The sequence below is a fragment of the Silene latifolia genome, chromosome 9 (assembly GCF_048544455.1).
Source record: "Silene latifolia isolate original U9 population chromosome 9, ASM4854445v1, whole genome shotgun sequence".
Taxonomy (NCBI): domain Eukaryota; kingdom Viridiplantae; phylum Streptophyta; class Magnoliopsida; order Caryophyllales; family Caryophyllaceae; genus Silene; species Silene latifolia.
The window spans coordinates 165,624,669-165,638,785 of NC_133534.1; the positions used below are offsets into that span (position 1 = coordinate 165,624,669).

The following is a 14,117-nucleotide window of genomic DNA, read 5'->3' on the forward strand; positions in this document are numbered from 1 at the left end:
ATTTTGTGGATCTCATAAGATCACCCTCACTTATGATGTGTTTATTTTGGGGAATTAAACCATATTGTTTTGGCAATAATGATTTATATTACCTAAAAATCAGTGGTGCGTACAACAATAAAAATAGGTCGTAACTATATATAAGACAAATTTGTCTTTAATTATAAAACTGATAAAATAAATGTCAAAGGGAGTACCATTAATGTCAAAGGGACTGATGATCCACCAATAATCAACCGCAAAGTTTTGTATGTTCCAATTTTGAAGAGACCCAATTTGATTAAGTTAATGGTGATGATGCCTTAAAACAAATTAATCTCGTTGTTATTTAATTGTGTGTCTCTTAAGTATTAACCATGTAGCATGAAACTTCAATTATCAATTCAAGGTTATCAACAAAGTCATCATGAAGATCATAGATGAAAATTGTCAATAGTGTTAAAGTCATGTGTTGTAAGGAGATCTTTAACTCGAATTTACGTGTAGGTGCAAAAACAACAGTTCAGTCAACTGGTACTTCTGACTCGTTCTTCAAAGAATTAAATATTTTAACCTTTGTTAAAATGCTTTCAATGTTCACAAATAGTTTTCTGAAAATTGCTTTGATGTCTTTGAAGAAAATATAGCTTTCAATGTCTTGCTAAGGAGTTTGCTTGCACAATAAGACACTTTCTATAAATGGGTTGTTTGCTTTTTAAATTTATGGAAATGTTTATGGTTCCCATAAACACAACCATTTATTCTTGTTTCTTGATGAAAAACTCAACCCATATTTGTGTATGCACAATCTGATTTCTTGCATTCTTAGGCACCGATTTCTTGAGGAAGAATACTCGGTTTGCTTGGAGAAGAATTTCGGTTGACTTGTGCATGTTGCGCAAGAAAACTACTTACAATATTTTAATCACTTGTGCTTATGAGTGTAAGATATTTTAATATATAAAGTATACTACTTGGACATTATAAATACCTTGCTTAATTCATTTTTACAAGTGTGCAACAACGAGTTTAAAACCGAAAAAAAAAGACTTATGCTTTATCGAGTAAATTAACTTTGCAAAATCGTTTATCATTTCAAAATCATTGAGTCATGTTGCAAGTTTTTTTTCTTTTCTTTGAGTTTTTTATTGTGTTGTTGTATCGCACTTAGTCGTTTAATTGAGTTCGAGGATCCCGTGTTTTGTACTTAAACTTTATCTCCTCCGTTCAATTGAGTGAACAACATTGAGATAAGTGGAGTCTTGTAACAACTGAGTAGAAGCAAACCAAAGTCTTAGGATAGAGTTATCCTTAAGCATGGAGTCTTAGAAGCGGAGTATCTTTTGAGCACGGAGTCTTTCGGCGAAGTAGCCTAAAGCAAAAGCCTTATTGCGGAGTAGCTTTAAGTACGAAGTCTTTCGGCGGAGTAGCCCAAAGTAAAATTCTTGGAAGCGGAGTAGGTTTTAAGCATTAGCAACCGGAGTAGGTTGGGGAGTTGTTTTATTATTCGGGGTGGTCTTAGTTTGTATGAGTTTACTTCTAAGACGTTTAATAAAATGGCGTTGGACGTAGGTCGCGGACTAGTGACCGAACAAGTTTTTAAAAACATCGTTTGTCGTGTCTATTTCGTTTTAATTCCGCTGCCACTCTATACTCACGTTTATATCTTAAGAACCAATAGTTGAGTACACTGTAACTTCTACTTGCTAAATCGTTGTTGATTACTTCTAACTCTCTAGTTCTAAGTATCAACTTCTCCTTTCATCTAAGCATGGTTTAAAGTGTTTAAGAGTTTTATAAGAAGCTTTCATTAAGCTTAAATTTTTAAATAGACACCTAATTCACCCCCTCCCCCTCTTAGGTGTTCTCGCCCTTGACTCTTCAAATTTCAATATGATGGGACTTTTTAAAGGCACAAACAATTGATTACATATATATTGGTTAAGAAGTAGTGAAGCAATTGTACATATATATTTATTAATTTGAAGCTCTTTTTAGAAATTGAAACTCTTTTCTGAAAATTTGTGCATTAGTTATTATAAATAGAGAGTAGAATAACAATGTAAAATAAGGCTTCAATTTGTTAACTAATATTGTAGATAATAATTTCAAGTAAATAAATAAATTATAATTTGCTAATAAATTCAATCTAACACTAATCGGGTTGAAGAGTAGTAGCCTATTAGTCTATCTTTTAGAAATAATATATTTATTTAGCTATACTTCAAGAATAAACGTATATTTATTTACATACCATGAAGTCTTAATGAGTCAGATCTTCATATCCTTGTTATCAGATGTCTTTGTATTATCTATATTAAAATAAATCTCTTAATAAAACTAAGTGTTTGAATGTTATACAGCTGATATAATTAAGTAGCATAGATCCCGCGCTATGCGCGGTATATATAGAGTATTTTTTTTTATGGTGTTATTTATAATGAAAAACTAATTAAAGAGAATCGAGTAACGTTATGAAATGTGTATTTTTATGAATTAAATATATTTTTTGTACCATGAAATTAATGATTTCTATATTTAAATAATTCTCCAATTGTTTTAATGAATTTTCTATTATCACAAAGTTAATGGTAGGTATGTGAATAATTTAAATTTAAGAAATTCTATCTTCCTAATGATAAAGCATGCCGGAAGATTTTACTTTCTTGAACAGCGTCGCATAAGAATAAGAAGTCCGGAGAGGGGCGGAAGAGGCGGAATTAGTTGTAAAATTGCCAGAAAACACTCGAGTAACGCCGAAATTCACGGGTTTATTAAAAAATTTCGCCCAAAAACTACTCGGAGTCAAAATAAAGCTCGCTCCGGGACTACACTCGTTCATTGCGCTCGCTTCGTATTTTTGGGTTGCCAAACCGGGGGCAAGTTTACTTGCGCTAGCGGAAAACCCTTCATTTTAAACAGATAAAGTCTGAATGCGTTTTCGACCTTTAGCGCTAGCTTGCTCTCGTCAGTGGAGTCAGCCTCTTCCCAATTTCTGGGATTAATACAGGCAAGGCGCGAATTATTCTCTAAAATTAAAATTATAACATTTAGTGAAGAATTTACAATGTGCAGTTTATAGTTTGACATCAAATTTAGTTTATTTTGATGAAAAAATTATAAAAATTAGTAAAGCTAATAGTTTAATAAAAAAGATAGTTTATAATTTTAATCTATACTAAATAGTTTAATAAAAAAAGATAATAGTTTAAAGAAGGAATATTTTACTTGTTTCTTGAATTAGATAGATGTATTTGGAGGGAAATAAGAGAAATATTATTCTCTTAGTAGTAAATAAAGAATATTTTATTAGTAAATATAGATAGTGAATACAAATTAAATAGGAAATAAATATTATCTAGTATAATTCACTTGGGCGGGAAATATAAGCGGGAAAATTTAGAGATGCGTTAATCTTTTAGTATATAGGGGATGACATATGGAGTAGATTATATATACCTATCCTTTCTAAAAACCCCAGCCTCCATCAATCAGCAGATCCAGGGTTTCCATCGACCATTAATCGATGGTTAGCCCTGTAAAAGCTTTATTTATCAATTATTAGTATGCAAAACTATGAATTAATTAATAAAAGTCTCCCTTTTGGTGAGATCTGTTTGTCAGTCTCCGTTTTCGGAGTTTTTTCTGTCCATTATATCTTCTTAGGGTTTTGTTTTATTGGAAATTTAGATAAGAGCGGTTACAATGGATGCGGGTTATTCGCCGGCGATCTATAATGCCGAAAAAAGGTAAATTTTCTCCATCAATAAATCAAATGAAGGACCCCCTTAAAAGTTACATGAAGAGAGTGATACAAGGACGAGCCGAATTGTCATATGATGTTTTGAGATCCTTAGTTTTATAAGAAGAATTTGTCATTTGACTTCTATTAGATTTGTTTTGGATTATACCTATTTTTGGTACGTGTCGTTTGGCAATTTATTAATAAATTAATCTTTTGTAACATCCCTAATTTCCATAATATAATTCTTTAATTTTATTTTACCATATTTTATATTTTATTTTTTCGGGAAAATATCCGTCTTGTCTTTTAGGCTCGTTGGGCTCGAAAAACGGTGAAGACCCGTTTCTTCCTTGGGTCTCACGTGTTTCTTGGCGTAGATGGGTAAGTTTTGGGCCTAAACCTAGAATAAACCCATGAGCTTCTCTATATATATATGAGGGAAAACCAAACCCTTGTTTTTCTTTTCTCATAATTCTCAAAACCCTAAACCTAATTTCTCTCCTCCTCCTTCCTCCCTTGTGCCGCACGCCCCTCGCCTAGGGTTTCGTGTCGTTCTTCCTTTCATCCTCCTTCCTTCATCATCTTTCGTGCTTAGATCGATCCTACTTCTTGGATTTATCTATCTTCTTCGTAAGTTTTATGTTTTCGCATAGTTTTATAGTTTTTATAGTTTTTATATATATAGTTAGTATATTTCTTAGATTCGTTATCTTTGGCACGTGGATGATTTCAATGAAGGCGTGGAAGTTGCTCCTGGAGAGGACGTTTATATCGTTGAAGACGATCTTTAAGATTATTTGCTTAATAAGGTAATTAGGTGTTTTCTTTTAATTGTGTTTATGCCAATTGATGTAATTAATATGACTTAATGAATGTTTTGTATGATTGGTACATGTTTGATTGTTTATTATCACGTTAATTATGTTTTCACATGTTTTTATATGTTTTAATGCATTAATTATATGTCGTATGTTGCTTATATGTTTATTATGTGTGTCATGAGCGTAATTAGGGTTTCCGAATCAAACCCTAGTGGCGGCATGATAGGCGGCCAAGAGTGCTCTCCAAAGTTATAGCTAAAGCTAGTATAACCTTGATGATGATTCAAGTGTTATAGCTAAAGCTAATACAACTTTGGGTAGTTACTCTAGTTATAGCTGAAACAGGTATAATGTTGGAAATATGAATCCAGGTTATAGCTGAATCTACTATAACATTGAAGTACGAGTCAAGGTTGTAGCTGGAACTAACGTACCCTGAGATTATGGCTCAAGGTTATGGTTGGAACTAGTATAACTTTGAGTTTCGTGTCAAAGTTATAGTTGAGGTAAGTATAACTTCAACTCGTATATGTTGAAGTTATAGTCGAGGCTATATGGTTAGGGTTATTATAACATTGAATGGTTAATGTTAAAGTTATAGCTGAAGTTACTATAACATCGGTTGCTTATACTTGTTTCATATGTTGTATTGTGTTCAACATGTTATGTCCTTGTGTTGCATATATGTTCAACATGTTATGTCCTTGTGTTGCATATATCCTTGGTTACTCTTGTTCATATGATAAGTAGGATGGTCAGTTACACTATCCTATGAGTTGAGTTGTGATGTGGTTCACGCATGTTAGTACAGTCGGTTATACTGTGTATTGGTTTGTTTGCTAGTTTGAATAGATGACGGTAGTATCATTTATATACTATCGGAATGAACCAATGCTACCCGTTGATGCGGGATTTGTTTGGTCTATGTTCGGGGGTGGCCAGAGGCAGTGGTTATACGCTCTGGGTCTCGAGTGTCGTTCGGTTTACCGAGAGTCTGGCCAGGTCTTAGACATATAGGCAGTGGTTATACGCTATACATAGTACCGTGGAGGCAGTGGTTATACGTTCCACACCGATGGAGGCAGTGGTTATACGCTCCGTCAGCTAGAGGCAGTGGTTATACGCTCTGACAAGTTAGAGGCAGTGGTTATACGCTCTAACGGGCGTTCGCTCTATTCCTATGCTTGATTGCTAGCTTTGTGCCTTCTGTTGCTGTGGATTGTGTGTCACCATGTTTGCTATGCTTCAATGCTAGCTTTGTGCCTTAGGTTGTTGTGGGTCGTTTGTTACTACTAGTCTTATAAGTATTCATGGTCTAGTGGTTGCATATGGTCTAGGTTTGCATGATTGCATTCGTTTAAGATTGATAAGTCATGGTAAGCTTGGTTGGGTCTTTCATGAGTATAGATGATCTTGCATGTTTACTGGTTTTACATTTCAATTGTTATTGATTGTTGATTATATTCAATTGTTGTAAACATGACTGGGAGAGCATCTAGTTACTCCCGACTGATTATCGACCCCCATTCTCGGGTTGTTCAGATGATCGCTGTTTGGAAGATGTTGTTTGGGATGCATCGAGGGGCGAGACGAATAATAAATTAGGAGTTTGCTTTTATGTTTTGAGAACCTTAAATAATGTAGTAGTTTGGTTTTGGATTTAGTAGCGAACCAGATTGGTCAGGTGTTTCCGCCACCATGACCCTTTTATCATTGTTATACTCTGATAATACATTTAATATACATTTTCCCTTTGTTTTATAATCCGGGTTGTTACAGTTGGTATCAGAGCGAACACGCTCCCAACTCTCGCTTAGTTGATGACTAAAATAAATGAACTAGTTAATGAGTGAGAGTAAATGGGGTAGAAACCAATAGGATTTGTTGGTTTTCTTATGTTTTTAAAGTGTATGAGTAGTTGTTTGGAGTGGTACCTAGGTTCTACCACTTATAACGAGATTTCGTTCTTGCAGATGGTGCGTAACGGAAATGGTGAGTCTGATGCAGATCGCATCAGGAGACTTGAGGCCGGTTTGGCATCTATGGCCGAAGGTTTCACTAATCATCTCAACAACAACAATAACAACAACAACAACCACTATCCGCAACCGACTGTGTTTGATCGCTTTGCTCGTGACCGTCCTCCGACTTATGATGGTGCGAATGATCCTACTGCTTTGGAGGCCTGGATTCGACAGATCAAGAAGCTGTTCCTTGCTACTGGATGTCCTGAGGATCAGAAGGTAGATATCGCCACCTATTATCTGAAGGACGAGGCCGACAACTGGTGGGCTCTGGCTAGAGCTGGTCTGGAAGTTCAGCCAGGTTATGGTTGGGCTGTTTTCTCTGAAGCGCTGAAGAAAAGGTTTTATCCTGAAGAGATGCGCTGGCAAAAGGAGCAGGAGTTTCTTCGTCTGCAGCAAGGTTCCATGACCGTTGAGGAGTACACCAACAAGTTCGTGAAGCTGTCACGTTTTGTTACTTCTGTAGCTATGGACGAGGTTTCGAGGACTCGTCGCTACGAGAAGAATCTAGCTCCTAAGGTCTGGACTGCTATGTCTAGTATTCCTTCAACTTCTTTCCAACAGGCTTATGATCGTGCTCTTAGTATCTATGATTCGGTTCTTGCTACCGAGGCTGAGGAGAGCGCAAAGAGTAAGTTTGATGCCTGTCGTTGTATGCACCAAAGATAATATTTATAATACCTATTAAAACTAACAGAAGCTAGTGGTAACAGGGTCGAACCACATGGAGGCGATGCAATTATTAGTTGTCTATTTAAGTCTTAAAGTAACGGTGTGTGGGGGTTTGATTTGATTTGGTCTATAGCTAAAGACAATAAAAGAAAAGTAAACTAAATAAACGGATGAAAACAAATATTAAAAGGGTGCTAAGATGGTCGGTTCACTATAGATTCGGCGGCAGTATACTAGGTAGGTCTAAAACAAACACGTGAGACGGGAAAATAAGAAGTCCTCTTGGTCCATTCTTACAGGTAACATCTTTCTATCTCGCTACGGGTCCCTAATATCACTAAACTATCTTTCGTCCTGAAAAGTGACTAAAAAGGCTAAATTAACTCATCTCTCGATCTTATTAATTTAGTCGTCTCAATTAGGTAGGCTATCTCCCTTCCCTATCTTTCGATCTTTATCGGGTCGGTCAAATCTAAGCATCTAACAAGTCTCCTCTCGGTCTCATTGTTAAATATTGCACTTAACGAATCAAACGGTGCTATTCAGACACGAAGTCAGTCGATCGACCAGCTACCCCAGTCGACTGACAAACCGGCTCAGTCGATCGACTAGTTAAGCCAGTCGATCGACCAAGCCCTAATGCGGGGTCACCGACAAATCCTTGGCATTCAACTAGTCGCGTGCACTCGATTCGTCAAACATAGCAATTTAATTAATTAAAACGAAGGTGATCTCACGTGGCCGGTCGATCGACCAGGTAGGCCAGTCGATCGACCAAGGCGCGATTCGGGTCTACTATTCTAATGCCGCCTACTTCTACAGATTCCCTACATCCTAGCACAAGGTATTAAGCTACTCATACTAGAAATAATGACAGCAATAAACTGAACAATTAAAACATTCGAATTCATACTTAAATTATCTAAACAAACGATTAACATAAAACGATAATTTGGTTTCGGGAGATCTAACCTAGCAATTCTATACTACGAACGAAAGCAATAAAACGGAATATAAGAACAGAAGAATACCGTATAGAACAGGAGGGAAAGATCAAAACCGAATGCAAGGAGTAAACTTTATTGACGGAAAAATTATCTAACTAATGAATGTTTAGAACTTCTTGATAAAACTGAATTAAAGCTTGATGATCCTTCTGAAAACCTAAGTTACGTTATAAAGAATATCGCATAACACTTATTCCTAATCCTAATTTACAATGGGCTTCTTAATTCCCGATCTCTTAATTCACGCAAAATTGACGGTATGGTCGATCGACCATAGCACCAGGTCGATCAACTGGCCATCGCTGAACAGTAGCTTCTGTAAGTCGTGGGTTGGTCGATCGACCATGGAGGCCAGTCGATCGACTACTTTAGCTGCTAGTCCGCTTCTAATTCTTCATAAAATTATCTTTCAGGCCTCGAAATGCGCACCAAACTCGTTCCTTAAGTAAATACTTCACGTCAAATGCAATGCAAGATACTCGAGGACGGATTTAACTCAATATCTACTCATTTCCGCATAAATCTGCAATATATATAAAAATACGAAAGTAGACGAAATGGGGCAAATAGTAGCTTTAACCTACATAATTGAGCTCTGAAATGCGTGTAAAATGGGGTGTAAAACATCATATTTAGGACACGCATCAAACTTCCCCAAACCAACCCTTGCTTGTCCCCAAGCAAGAACTAGACTCGATCCTAAAAACCTAATGGAACGAGTTCAATCTCAGAGACTTATCAATTCGGACTCTCACGGGTCGGTCATAACACTCAATAAATACAGCTGAGTATATGTAAAGGATAGAAAGAAGTAATATTGTAAAGACTCTCACCTAACTACGACCTATAAGAACATGCCTGCAATCTAATATGAAAGTAATCTCTACAACCGTACAAATGCATTCCGACCAAACAAATGACCATGACACATGCCGAGGTAAATATTGATATGTGAGGTATGGGTAAGAAGAGGCTAAGATAAATTTGGATATTAACAGAGTTAAAAGCCAAGCTAGTAACTAAGGGAACCAAATTATGACAACATCCAACTTCTTGCTCAAAATTCCAATAAAACGAGTGCTAATAGCAAGCACAAATCTCACAATCTCCGATATAATTGTAATTCCCCAAGTGATGATAATAAAGCATGGGAATAGAATCACCAACTGATCAAAACTCCAACCATGTGATTTTCGAATTTCCATTTTCTCGGGCTTCGGTCGATCGACCAAAATGGGCAGTCGATCGACCGGATTATACAGTACAGCATGCGTTTTTTCTTTTTGTTTTTCGAATCATTTTTCTTCTCTTTTTTTTTCAATTCTGTTTTTTCTTTCTTTCCTTCCTTTTTCATTTTCCCAACATCATCTCAAAAGAGCAAATGCAACCAAAAATGAAGTAACAATCCCAAGAACATAAACTACTAGCTTGACAAGGGCAGGCTAAATGTAGGATGTGGTTAACGGGACAAAAAGGCTATTTTTGGCAGTGTGGAGCTTATGGGTAAAATGAATAAAGGGGTGACCTCTTCCACATGTGTCAACTAACCACAAACCGAATGCACACAGGTATTAAGCAGATTAAGTTCATATTTATGCATATTGATATAACATGTCTCATAAGGAGTAACTACTCACAATCCTAGATAAACTGGTCATGAATGACACCAGTTAAAAGGCTCTAATCCTCAGAAAATATAAGTAGTTTGCCAAAATTTAAGTCAAGTCTCAAGTTCAGCAAGAAATGTAACGAAAACTCGTAGGCTATGCATATATGATTCTACTAATAACATCTTAATTAAGCAAGGCTTAGGCATAAACAGCTGAAAATGCAATGTCATCATTAAAATACTACCGTTCCGACTCAACATATATGCTAAAATAAACATGCAAATTTTTTGAATTTTTGAAATTTTCAGTTTCGTTTTTTTTTTTTGAATTTTCTGTATATATAAGAGAAAATAAACAACAATGCAAGACAAAATGTAAACGTGAATGCAAGCAAATGAAATGCAACGCAAAACTCTTCCCCAAACCAAATCGCACAATGTCCCCATTGTGCAAAATTATGTAATGAAGTAAAAGGAAAACGGGAATTTGCGTGAAATTAACTAAACAAAACATGAAGTAAGAACTCTAAAACTCACAAGACCTTAAGCGTAGCAAAAGGAAACCTCCCCAAACCAGCGTGAGCTAGGAGGTTTCAGTAGCCAGCAGTGCTACCATAAGTACCAGAAAAGACAGAATATACCGCGCATAAAGCGAGAAAACAATTTATGAAACGCAACATTATGTGTAAAATAAAGAAACGGATGAAAACAGCAATGAGTCGGAGAATAAAGTGGAAAAAAGACTCCCTCAATTCCGCAAATCGATCAAACACAGCAGGGGAATGATCGAAAATAGGTACAACAGCGCAGGGTGGTCGATCGACCACATCACCCAGTCGATCGACCAAGGTGAACAGGAACAGAAGCTCCTGGAAATGTAGCGCTCAGTCGATCGACCATACTGGCAGGTCGATCGACTGCAATACCTGCTGTAAGTTCTGATTTCTTCGATTTAGCTCAATAAATTGAGCTATCAAGGTCTATAAACCTGCAAATACACATAACGCGCCCAAAATTGCGCAAAACCCAAAGTAACAGTCTAAAGTGTATAAAATCCTAAGCAAACTAATTAAAATGCGAAGTCTCGCGCACACGAAAAACGATAAATAGTCTTAAAATTAATAAAATGAATGGTTTTGTAAACGTCTTGATCAACTAATAGTTGATCAAGAACGGCCACGGAATGGCCCACGTGCTCGGCTTTTGGCTATAAGAAGTAGCCTCTACAGTGCTCATTTTCTCAGCTGCACTCTTCTCAACTCCAACATCCGCAGATCTCAACGGATCAACAGCTTCATCATCTCCCAAATCAATGACCTCATCCAGCTCATCAGAATCCAAATCGGACTCCGTCACTTTGACTGGCTCCTCATCAGGCTCCTCATCAGTGCCATAGCGAAGATATCCTAGACCGCCTCTTTGAACGATTGGCTCCTTCATAGCTGGAGCAACATGCGGCTCTTCCTTCCCCAAACGAGCTCCTGCAACATCCAAAACAGAAGAATCTTCCTCCAATTTGCTCCCAATCTGGGGCGGAGGTGTTATAGCAGAACCAGGCATAGAAACAGGCATGTCAGGAAGTATAAAATAGGATTTCTTCTCAGAAACCGTATTACAAGTGACTGACCACATGGGGTCTTTCTTCTTAGCTGTCTGGGCAAAGACAATGGAAAGCTTCCCTACTTTGAAGGTCAAAGTCCCTGAACCAACATCAATAACTGCACCAGCAGTGTGCAGAAATGGTCTACCCAAAATGATAGGAATGTGGGCATCCTCGGGCATATCTAGTACAACGAAGTCAATAGGGAAAAAGAACTTTCCTATTTGCACGGGAATGTCCTCTAAGACTCCTATAGGCTGGACCGTAGATCGATCAGCCATCTGTACTGTCATGTTTGTGACTGCAAACCTAGTCAATTTTAACTTCCTAGCAAGACTCAAAGGCATGACACTAATACTGGCTCCTAGGTCGCACAAGATCTTCTCAATAGAAAAGGTGCCAATACTACATGGGTCCGAAAAGCTACCTGGGTCTTCTAGCTTATGAGGTGCAGTGTGGGTCAGATAAGAACATGACTCCTCAGTTAGTGCGACAGAATGCACAGTTTCAAGTGACTTCTTTTTAGACAACAGTTGCTTCATAAATTTCATGTAAGCAGGCACTTCATTAACTAACTCAAGAAAAGGAACTTGTACGTTTAAGCTACGAATAACATTTTTAAATTTATTAAACGATACCTGTTCTTTTGTCGGCACCAATCTCTCTTGATAAGGGGCTGAAAGAAGTAACTTAACCCTCTCCTCTAAGTCTCTCATGCGGGCATCGGTGGATTTAGGCTGAAAATCCACTACCTTCTCTTTGTTGTAGCTCAAACCCTCTTCAGACCGACTCAAATATGAACCATTAATCGTCATCGGGTCGTACTTCGGAACCGGAACTGACCCATCAGCATTTGGTTCTTGCCTCAATATTTTCGGAGTTGTCGTACCCCGAAATAAGTGGTATCTCGAGTTATTTGGCATTGGAGGACGAAAAGACTCACCATCAGCAGCGTTGTCAGTCGATCGACCATGCATGTCAGTCGATCGACTGACTTCTACAGGAACAGTAGCTGAAATTTTTCGCGGACTGGTCGATCGACTGGGTATGTCAGTCGATCGACTGACATACCTGCTGTTGTCTTTTTCTTGCTATTATTCATCACTGCCTTCTTCTTACTTGGTTCCGTCTCATCTTTTTCTGTAGCTTCCTCGACCATAGCGGGCCCATCAAGGTTAGACCCACTCCTCAAAGTAATGGCATTGAGGGTCTCCTTTTAATCCGTCTGCGATGGCAAATGTCCCGGGGCTCGAGTTGCACTCTTGCTAGCCAATTGAGCAATTTGGCTCTCTAACATCTTCATCCCGGCCTCTCTAGCTTGAGACTCTTTCAGCAACAAATTTTTCAATTCGGCAAATTCAGAACCTTGGGACTGCTGCTGCTGTTGTGGAACATACGGAGGTTTTTGGTATGGCTGCTGCTGCTTATAAGGGGGCACATAATTCTACTGTTGCTGCTGCTGTGGAGGTGGAGTCGGATTTAGGACATTTTGGCTACTCCACCTCAAATTTGGATGGACATTCGGCTCAAAATAAGTGTTTGTCTGCCTATAATGTTGAAAGGCAGCACAAGACTCATAGGGATTAGGACAGTTGTCTGAAACATATCCTTCTCCTCCACATCTCTTACAGACGAAAGGACCGTCTGAAACAGCTTTCACATGATAGATCCCTCCTTTTGAAGCTCCTCCCAACTCGTACTTATCAAATCACGCCGTGAGAGCCTCTAATGCAGCTAAAGAAGGGGATTCAGCTTTCCTCCTTTGATTTCCTCTGGAATTCCCACACTCAGCTTTATGGGTGGCCAAATCATCAATAATCTTCCACCTCTTAGTCTCTCCAACATTCTCCTGGAATCTACCATTTGCTGCCGCATCCAAGATAGCCCTCTGGTCGTCATAGAGCCCATTATAAAATTGATTGCATAGGCTCCACTTCTCGAACCCATGGTGCGGAATAGTTCGCACCAACTTCTTGAAACGGACCCATGCTTCATGAAAATTCTCATCCGGACCCTGTTTAAAGCTCGTGATCTGAGCTCTAATGGCATTTGTCTTCGAGGCAGAGAAGTATTTCTTGTAGAATGTCAGGGCCAGCGAATTCCAGTCTATTATCCCATGAGCAGCTCGATCCAGGTCTCGGTACCACTCCCTTGCAGCATCACGAAGAGAGAATATAAACATAGTTTCCTTCACCTGGTCCTGGGTCACACCGGTTGGTGGGGCTATGGAACAGCAATAATCAATGAATGTCTCCATGTGCTTAGCTACATCTTCATTTGCAGCTCCCCCGAATTGGTTCCTCTCAACCAAGTTGATATAAGACGGCTTCGGCTCGAATTTCCTATCCGTCCCTGGTAATGCGAATCCCTTATAGAGATTCTCAGCTGTCGGCTCGAGTGATCAAGCTATACTCGCTTCTTCAGCCATGTCTGGAGATGTGACGGTCTCAGCTGAAGAAGTAGAAATAGGTGACGAAGGTGGATCCTCCTCAAAAAGCTCGTTCTCGTAGTAACTAGACAGAGTACTCAGCTCTTCCTCTGTCGGCAATACCCTAGATGATCGTCTCAACTCACGCAAAGTCTTCTCAATCTCAGGATTGAACGGTAGTACTTCACCACCCTGTGACCTGCGCATAAGAAGAAACTACAAGAAGAATATG

At 38.4% G+C, this 14,117-nt stretch overlaps 1 non-coding gene across 1 annotated transcript; it reads left to right on the plus strand.

Moving 5' to 3' along the window:
• Nucleotides 1-13,397: 13,397 nt before the first annotated feature.
• Nucleotides 13,398-13,504, plus strand: LOC141603847 (small nucleolar RNA R71). Its single transcript, XR_012525693.1, has one exon. It is a non-coding gene; the product is annotated as a small nucleolar RNA R71 (small nucleolar RNA).
• Nucleotides 13,505-14,117: the final 613 nt, after the last annotated feature.